This window comes from Carex rostrata, chromosome 3 (assembly GCF_964058835.1).
Source record: "Carex rostrata chromosome 3, lpCarRost1.2, whole genome shotgun sequence".
NCBI classification, from domain to species: Eukaryota; Viridiplantae; Streptophyta; class Magnoliopsida; order Poales; family Cyperaceae; genus Carex; species Carex rostrata.
Window position 1 is genome coordinate 10,001 of NC_135920.1, and position 10,371 is coordinate 20,371.

The following is a 10,371-nucleotide window of genomic DNA, read 5'->3' on the forward strand; positions in this document are numbered from 1 at the left end:
AAACCCTAAAACCCTAAACCCTAAACCCTAAACCCTAAACCCTAAACCCTAAACCCTAAACCCTAAAACCCTAAACCCTAAACCCTAAACCCTAAACCCTAAACCCTAAAACCCTAAACCCTAAACCCTAAACCCTAAACCCTAAACCTTCTTTTTGCGTTGAATCTTTTGATTCCTCTAATTCTAATTCTGTTTTATTTTTTGAATTTTGATTAGCATCAGAATCAAAAGTAAGGTTTTTTTGTTTACACGAACTGTAACAAACAAAACCTATCAAAACAATAAGAAGTAAACTAATAAGAACAAGACAAAGAATTAGAGATCTTGTATAATGAAAATTAGTAAGATCCGCGAGAATATTAGTAAGACCCGCCATAATCGAATGTGATTTGAGAGTTCTCTTTTCTAGAAGAGGTGGAATAGAATAAGGGGAATGATCATACGCCTCTAATGCATTGTATGTCCCATAATAAGTTCGGGACTATTCATAATCACATATTTATAGAACACATAGAAAAAAATAATTCAAAATTGTTCCTGAAAAAATCAAATTCCACGATATAAAATCTTCAAACCAAAATGAGCAAAACATAATAAAAAATAGAACAAAATGATTCCATAAATCGAATAGAAAGGAATATACCAATTCTTTTTTCATAAACCTCCTCTATTTAAATGAAAGATACCGTGGAACGCGAATAATTCACTAAGAACACCTTTGAAAAGATTACGCGGTACAATTGAATCCAATGAGCCCTTTTCCAATAAGTATTCAGCTTCCTGTACACCCTCGGGTACTTCGATCTTCATTACTTCTGCAATCACTCTTTTACCTGCAAATGCAATGGTTGCATCTGGTTCACCAATAATTATCGAACCGCGACTATAACGAACTCATTAAGATCAGAGTTATACTCTAATAAAATCCTATTCCCCTTTAAGGGCCGGACTTTTCTATTAAACAGTTCATCCGAGAGATCGGATTCGAATGGGAAATCCATGGTTGGCCAGAGGGAAACTTCAAAGCGCCGCTCGTCGATTTCCCTCTTAATGTAGCCGACAAAATAACCTTTTACCATATGTTGCTCCTATACTATATAGGTAAATTCTGATTCTATGTTAAATAGAATCAGTTCAATAGAATAATTGAATGTGATTTGAGAGTTCTCTTTTCTAGAATAGGTGGAATAGAATAAGGGGAATGATCATACGCCTCTAATGCATTGTATGTCCCATAATAAGTTCGGGACTATTCATAATCACAGATTTATAGAACACATAGAAAAAAATAATTCAAAATTGTTCCTGAAAAAATCAAATTCCACGATATAAAATCTTCAAACCAAAATGAGCAAAACATAATAAAAAATAGAACAAAATGATTCCATAAATCGAATAGAAAGGAACATACCAATTCTTTTTTCATAAACCTCCTCTATTTAAATGAAAGATACCGTGGAACGCGAATAATTCACTAAGAACACCTTTGAAAAGATTACGCGGTACAATTGAATCCAATGAGCCCTTCTCCAATAAGTATTCAGCTTCTTGTACACCCTCGGGTACTTCGATCTTCATTACTTCTTCAATCACTCTTTTACCTGCAAATGCAATGGTTGCATTTGGTTCACCAATAATTATATCGCCAAGCATTCCAAAACTGGCTGTGACACCACCTGTTGTAGGTGATGTCAGAAGTGACACTAAAAATAAGTTTTCATGGAATTGAAAATTCAATAAAGTCGAAGATATTTTACCCATCTGCATTAAGCTGAAACTTCCTTCTTGCATACGAGCTCCTCCAGAAGCACAACAAATGATGAGAGGTAAGGATTTTCTCGTAGCATATTGAATTAGACGGGTTATTTTTTCACCCACTACCGATCCCATACTTCCTCCGATAAACTCAAAATCCATAACCACAAGTGCTACAGGGATACCGCCGAGTTGACCTATTCCTGTTTGAACAGCGTCAGTCAAACCTGTTTTTCTTTGATAAGAATCGACCTTATCCATGTAAGGTATATCTTCTTCAGATTCTGTTGATTCTGTTGATTCCTCTGATTCCTGTGATTCCTTAGATTCTGTTGATTTTATTGATTCCTCTGATTCTTGTGATTCCTTAGATTCTTTTGATTTTATTGATTTTTTTGAATTTTGATTAGCATCTTCATCATAAGCAAGGTTTTTTTCTTTTTCTTCTATTTCTCCTGATGATTCTATTTCTGCGAGAAGAAACAGTTGCTCTATTTCGTTTCGAGTATATTTCTTTCCAATCAATTTGTTGACTTCCTCTTCATCTGAATCGAGTTTATCTTCATTCATTTTATTCAGTTCCTCTAGATCTAGTTCTTCTTCAAGTAATTCTTTCTCGATATTTTTTCGTTTCTCTTCCATTCGCTCTCCACTTGTAATCATCTTTTTGAATTTATCTTGTTTCATCTTAGAAAAATCTTTATTATATCACTTCAGTGATATAATGAACTCTTCTTTTTATGCGTCTAAGACCAGAGTTGTATTCCAATATTACCAGATCCCCCACCAAGGGCCGGATATTCTCACGAAACAGCTCATAAGATAGATAGCATTTCAAAAAAGGTAATCTTGACTTTGTTCATAGGTATAGGTGGGGTCACTAAAAAGATTAAGAATATCCAAGATCCTATTTTCGTTCTCTTCACGTATATTCACTACGTGATCGATAATACCAAAATTGATAGCTTCACTGGGTGATAAAATGGGCTCACGTTCCATAAAGGAGAGTAGCTCATGTTCCGAGTAGCTTGTGCTTTTGGCACAAACACTTAAAAATTTATCAACCAGTTTGCGTTTATCTCGTAAGTTTTTCAAAATCGACGAATGATTCTGAACAACTAGATCAACGAAGTTCCGAATCTTAAAAGATATCATAGAGTTCGGAAATGCAGCCCGTTTCCCCTGTGTTCCTCCTGCGAGAATAAAAGTGGCTCCTAATCCCACAGGACCTTTCAGAGTGGTATATATCGGAACCGGGCTGCATTTCAAAATATTTGAAAGAACTAAAGATTCAGATGCCCCTAACATAGGGCAGTCTATAAAAACTCTAATTGGATCTTTCCTTTTTGAATCGTAAAACTCTAGGAGGTCTGGCACTATTAGCTACATTAGCCTTCTAGAGTAAAGCTCGCTGTGTAGAATTATTATCCGCTCACCATAGAGCCTATTATAGACTCGAAGAAAATCATCAGGCAAGGGTCAGAGATGCTGATACCTCCTTTTATTTAAAAAATTCCACTTCATAAGTCCTCCCATTGTATTATAGGTATATGTTCCTTTCCATTATGAATACCGATTGTATGGCCAACCATTGAGGGTATAATAGTTGATGCCCGAGACCAAGTGACTATTATTTCTCTCTCCTCCCCCTTTTTGATTTTCTCAAATGTTTCCGATAAATGCTTAGCTACAAATCTTTTCTTTACTACAAACCTTTTTTTGACAATCCTTCTTTTTTCACCTATCACAGCCGATTACTCCTTTTTTTGCATTGAAAAGATTGTCATTCTATGTCCAATAGAATGATCTAAGTATCGAGGTCAGAATCAATAATTCGGAATGGAAAAAAGACAAAATTGTTCCATTACGAGTTTCAATTTATTCATTTTGAATCCTTTCTATCTTCTACTTCTTTTTTTATTTCATTTTTTCCTGGATTCTTGATTTCATTTTGATTTTTCTTCTTCTATCCCATAGGGATATAAAAATATTCGAAATCTTACTATTTAGAATATCAATATCAGAGTTTATTTCAAATTTCTCACTTATCAAAAAAGTTTTTGATTATCTTGAAAATCAGGATTAGAATCAATATAATCAAAAATCTGCGATAAAAGACTTTGAATTGAAAATCAATACGAAATCTTGATTTCCAATTCAAAAAAATGAATCGAAATACAAAAAAACCGCTATAGATTAATTCCTTTAGCTCACCATCATTAAAGGACATTAATGTATAGGCTAGCATAAGCCCGTGAATGAGCTTAGCATATTGCTCAATTTGGTTTTCGAAATGAATATTTCGAAATTTGAACATTTTGAAAATGTATCCTATAAAATAGAGAAAAATCTCTATTACAAATTTATAGAACACATAGAAAAAAATGTACAATTCAAAATTGTTCGTGAAATAATCAAATTCCACGATATAAAATCGTGGTTCAAACCAAAATGAGCAAAACATAATAAAAAATAGAACAAAATGATTCCATAAACTGAATAGAAACGCACATAGTAATTGTAATTCTTTTTTCATTTTTTCCTCCTTTTTTCAGAAAAAGAATATTTTACTCATGTCTTGAGATTTTGTAATATTTCATCTATAGATTCTCTTATACCTGGTATAGTACTATATTGATGAAAAGATTTTTCTTGTTTTTCTTTCAATTGAAATGTAGCATGTGTTATACGTGTTCCTTTTATTTCTGCAAGTACAACTCTTCGTATGGTAGTACCTAATATATTAGCCTGACCTTCCTTAAGCGACGATAGCATGAAACGACCGTAATGTAAACTACAACTGTGGCGGATAAAGGAAACAGATTTCCGTTCATGTTTCTTGGTCATAGGTTTGATTGCACTTTTTTAAGTATTTCGAAAAAAAGAAAAGTTTCATGATTGTATGGCTCAGGAATAGTAGATGCCTGAGCCCAGTGAGTATAGTATTATTTCTCTTTTTGATTTTCTCAAATGTTTCCGATAAATGCTTAGCTACAAATCTTTTCTTTACTACAAACCTTTTTTTGACAATCCTTCTTTTTTCACCTATCACAGCCGATTACTCCTTTTTTTGCATTGAAAAGATTGTCATTCTATGTCCAATAGAATGATCTAAGTATCGAGGTCAGAATCAATAATTCGGAATGGAAAAAAGACAAAATCGTTCCATTACGAGTTTCAATTTATTCATTTTGAATCCTTTCTATCTTCTACTTCTTTTTTTATTTCCTTTTGTCCTGGATTCTTGATTTCATTTCGATTTTTCTTCTTAGCATTTTTCAAATGAAACTCAAAAATCATTGTACCTGATGTATCTACAATAAATTTTGGATAACGAACTCTTTTTTCCTGGTTCCGGCGAACGAATATCTTTTGAGTTTTAATTTCTTTTTTTTACGTACAAAAAAGATATTATGTTGTATGAAAGTAGATCTATATAAACTATTTTTTGATAGCCTCAAATATATACTAAACAAGTTCGATCCTGCTTATAAAGAAATATTATTAAAAATCTCGAAATGGCATCATCCCTAACATTTCAAACTATATTAGACAAAAAATATTCTATTCGTAATACCGAGAAAATATTTTCCAAGATCAAAAAAGTCCGTTGGGCACCTAATGCTTATGTCATACTAGATTCGAACACTTGCCTCGGATTGACTCAATATCATAATTGCTCTAGTGAATAACTATCTAGTTTAGTAAATAACTTAAGAAATAGATGAATGATAGATAGATAAAGAACCAATCAAAAATCCATCTTTTAGAAGTTCACTAAAAACTTGACTCTTGGCAGGTCTCTTTGTATGTGTTGTCCGGAAAGAGGAGGACTTAATGATTATTCGTTCGCCGGAACCAGAAGTGAAAATTCTTGTGAATAGAGATCCTGTAAAAACATCTTTTGAGCAATGGGCCAAACCTGGTCATTTCTCAAGAACAATAGCTAAGGGTCCTGATACTACCACTTGGATCTGGAATCTACATGCTGATGCTCACGATTTCGATAGTCATACCAGCGATTTGGAGGAGATCTCCCGAAAAGTATTTAGTGCTCATTTCGGTCAACTCTCCATTATTTTTCTTTGGTTGAGTGGTATGTACTTCCATGGTGCCCGTTTTTCCAATTATGAAGCATGGCTAAGTGATCCTACTCATATTGGACCTAGTGCACAGGTAGTCTGGCCAATAGTAGGTCAAGAAATATTGAATGGTGATGTGGGAGGGGGTTTCCGAGGAATACAAATAACCTCTGGCTTTTTTCAAATTTGGCGAGCATCTGGAATAGTTAGTGAATTACAACTCTATTGTACCGCAATTGGTGCATTGATTTTTGCCTCCATAATGCTTTTTGCCGGTTGGTTCCATTATCATAAAGCTGCGCCAAAATTGGCTTGGTTCCAAGATGTAGAATCTATGTTGAATCATCACTTAGCAGGGTTACTAGGACTTGGGTCTCTTTCTTGGGCGGGACACCAAATTCATGTATCTTTACCGATTAACAAATTTCTCGATGCTGGGGTTGATGCTAAAGAGATACCACTTCCTCATGAATTTCTCTTGAATCAAGATCTTTTGGCTCAACTTTATCCAAGTTTTAACGAGGGAGCAACCCCCTTTTTCACCTTGAATTGGTCAAAATATGGAGACTTTCTTACTTTTCGTGGAGGCTTAGATCCAATAACAGGGAGTCTATGGTTGAGTGATACTGCACACCATCATTTAGCTATTACCATCCTTTTCCTGATTCCTGGCCATATGTACAAGACTAACTGGGGCATTGGTCATAGCCTTAAAGACATTCTAGAAGCTCATAAAGGTCCATTTACAGGACAAGGGCATAAGGATCTTTATGAGATTTTAACAACTTCATGGCATGCTCAATTATCTCTTAACCTAGCCATGTTGGGTTCCTTAACCATTATTGTAGCTCATCATATGTATTCCATGCCTCCTTATCCATATCTAGCTACTGACTACGGTACACAACTTTCATTGTTCACACATCACATGTGGATTGGTGGATTTTTGATAGTTGGTGCTGCTGCACATGCAGCCATTTTTCTAGTAAGAGACTATGATCCAACTACTCGATACAATGATCTTTTAGATCGTATCCTTAGGCACCGCGATGCAATCATATCACATCTTAACTGGGTATGTATATTTTTAGGTTTTCACAGTTTTGGCTTGTACATCCATAATGATACCATGAGTGCTTTAGGACGTCCTCAAGACATGTTTTCAGATACTGCTATCCAATTACAACCTATCTTTGCTCAATGGGTACAAAATACTCATGCTTTAGCACCTAGTCTAACAGCTCCTGGTGCAACAACGAGTACCAGCTTAACTTGGGGAGGTAGTGATTTAGTAGCAGTAGGTGGCAAAGTAGCTTTGTTACCTATTCCATTAGGAACCGCGGATTTTCTAGTCCATCATATTCATGCATTTACGATTCATGTAACTGTATTGATATTACTGAAGGGTGTTCTATTTGCTCGCAGTTCCTGTTTGATACCTGATAAAGCAAATCTTGGTTTTCGTTTTCCTTGTGATGGACCTGGACGAGGAGGAACATGTCAAGTATCCGCCTGGGATCATGTTTTCTTAGGTCTTTTTTGGATGTACAATTCAATTTCGGTAGTAATTTTTCATTTCAGTTGGAAAATGCAGTCGGATGTTTGGGGTACCATAAGCGACCAAGGGATAATTACTCATATCACAGGAGGGAATTTTGCACAAAGTTCCATTACGATTAATGGGTGGCTTAGAGATTTCCTATGGGCACAGGCTTCTCAAGTAATTCAATCTTATGGTTCTTTATTATCTGCATATGGTCTTTTTTTCTTAGGTGCTCATTTTGTCTGGGCTTTCAGTTTAATATTTCTATTTAGTGGCTGTGGTTATTGGCAAGAACTTATTGAATCCATTGTTTGGGCTCATAACAAATTAAAAGTTGCTCCTGCTACTCAGCCTAGAGCTTTGAGCATTATACAAGGACGTGCTGTAGGAGTAACCCATTACCTTCTGGGTGGAATTGCCACAACATGGGCATTCTTCTTAGCAAGAATTATTGCAGTAGGATAATGGCTAGGAGGATTTGAAAAGCATTATGGCATTAAGATTTCCGAGGTTTAGCCAAGGTTTAGCTCAGGACCCCACTACTCGTCGTATTTGGTTTGGTATTGCTATTGCACATGACTTCGAGATTCATGATGATATTACTGAAGAACGTCTTTATCAGAATATTTTTGCTTCTCACTTTGGTCAGTTAGCTATAATATTTTTGTGGACATCTGGAAATCTTTTTCATGTAGCTTGGCAAGGAAATTTTGAGTTATGGATAAAGGATCCTTTGCATATAAGACCTGTTGCTCATGCAATTTGGGATCCGCATTTTGGCCAACCAGCAGTAGAAGCCTTTACTCGGGGAGGTGCTACTGGCCCAGTCAATATTGCTTATTCTGGTCTTTATCAGTGGTGGTATACAATTGGATTACGTAGCAATGAAGATCTTTATACTGGAGCTCTTTTTCTATTACTTCTTTCTGCAATATCCTTAGTTGCAGGTTGGTTACATCTACAACCCAAATGGAAACCAAGCCTTTCGTGGTTCAAGAATGCCGAATCTCGTCTCAATCATCATTTGTCAGGACTTTTCAGAGTAAGTTCTTTGGCTTGGACAGGGCATTTAGTCCATGTCGCTATTCCTGGATCTAGAGGAGAATATGTCAGGTGGAGTAATTTCTTAGATGTATCACCGCATCCCCAAGGGTTGGGACCGCTTCTTACGGGTCAATGGAATCTTTATGCTCAAGATCCTGATTCGAGTAATCATTTATTTAGCACTTCCCAAGGAGCGGGAACTGCCATTCTAACCCTTCTTGGGGGATTTCATCCACAAACACAAAGTTTATGGTTGACTGATATCGCTCATCATCATTTAGCTATTGCCTTTATTTTTTTAATTGCTGGTCATATGTATAGAACTAATTTCGGAATTGGACATAGTATCAAAGATCTTTTAGAAGCACATATTCCTCCAGGGGGTCGATTAGGACGTGGGCATAAAGGTCTTTATGATACAATCAATAACTCCATTCATTTTCAATTAGGTCTTGCTCTAGCTTCTTTAGGGGTTATTACTTCATTAGTAGCTCAACATATGTACTCTTTACCTGCTTATGCATTCATCGCACAAGACTTTACTACTCAAGCTGCCTTATATACTCATCACCAATATATTGCAGGGTTCATCATGACAGGATCCTTTGCTCATGGAGCTATATTTTTCATTAGAGATTACAATCCAGCCCAGAATGAAAATAATGTATTGGCAAGAATGTTAGACCATAAAGAAGCGATCATATCGCATTTAAGTTGGGCAAGCCTTTTTCTGGGGTTCCATACCTTGGGCCTTTATGTTCATAACGATGTCATGCTTGCTTTTGGTACTCCGGAAAAACAAATCTTAATCGAACCCATATTTGCTCAATGGATACAATCTGCTCATGGTAAGACTTCATACGGATTTGATGTACTCTTATCTTCAACGAGCGGCCCAGCCTTCAATTCAGGTCGAAACATATGGTTACCCGGATGGTTGAATGTTGTTAATGAGAATAGGAATTCTCTTTTCTTAACAATTGGCCCTGGAGATTTCTTGGTTCATCATGCTATTGCTCTAGGTTTACATACAACTACATTGATTTTAGTAAAGGGTGCTTTAGATGCACGTGGTTCTAAATTAATGCCGGATAAAAAGGATTTTGGTTATAGTTTTCCTTGTGACGGACCAGGACGTGGCGGTACTTGTGATATTTCCGCTTGGGACGCATTTTATTTGGCAATTTTCTGGATGTTAAATACTATTGGATGGGTTACTTTTTATTGGCATTGGAAACATATTACTTTATGGCAAGGTAACGTTTCACAATTTAATGAGTCCTCCACTTATTTGATGGGATGGTTAAGAGATTATCTATGGTTAAACTCTTCACAACTTATCAATGGATATAATCCTTTTGGTATGAATAGTTTATCGGTATGGGCATGGATGTTCTTATTTGGACATCTTGTTTGGGCTACAGGGTTTATGTTCTTAATTTCTTGGCGTGGATATTGGCAGGAATTGATTGAAACTTTAGCGTGGGCTCATGAACGCACACCTTTGGCTAATTTGATTCGCTGGAGAGATAAACCGGTTGCTTTTTCCATTGTGCAAGCAAGATTGGTTGGATTAGCCCACTTTTCCGTAGGTTATATATTTACTTATGAAGCTTTCTTGATAGCCTCAACATCAGGAAAATTTGGTTAATTTCTTTTTTTATTGTCTTTTTATTTACTCTATTATCTATTATCAACAATCTCATTCTTTTCGATGAAGAGATGGAGAGGTAGAAATCTACCTTCTTATATTATTATATTCGGCTTTTAACTGTATCATTATTAAAAATAGAGGTAACTTATGGCCAAGAAAAGTTTGATTCAAAGAGAACACAAGCGAAAGAAATTGGAAGAAAAATATCGTTTGATTCGTCAGTCCTTAAAAAAGAAAAGCAAAGACTCATCTCTGAGTCAAAGAGAAATAAGAGAAATAAGAGAAATTCAGAG

The 10,371-nt window shown here is 35.7% G+C and overlaps 1 long non-coding RNA gene across 1 annotated transcript; it reads right to left on the bottom strand.

The window, feature by feature from the left end:
• Nucleotides 1-3,444: 3,444 nt before the first annotated feature.
• On the bottom strand, nucleotides 3,445-5,014 carry LOC144552070 (uncharacterized). Its single transcript, XR_013510947.1, has 2 exons — nucleotides 4,773-5,014; nucleotides 3,445-3,483 (listed from the first exon to the last, which is right to left on the bottom strand). It is a non-coding gene; the product is annotated as an uncharacterized LOC144552070 (long non-coding RNA).
• Nucleotides 5,015-10,371: the final 5,357 nt, after the last annotated feature.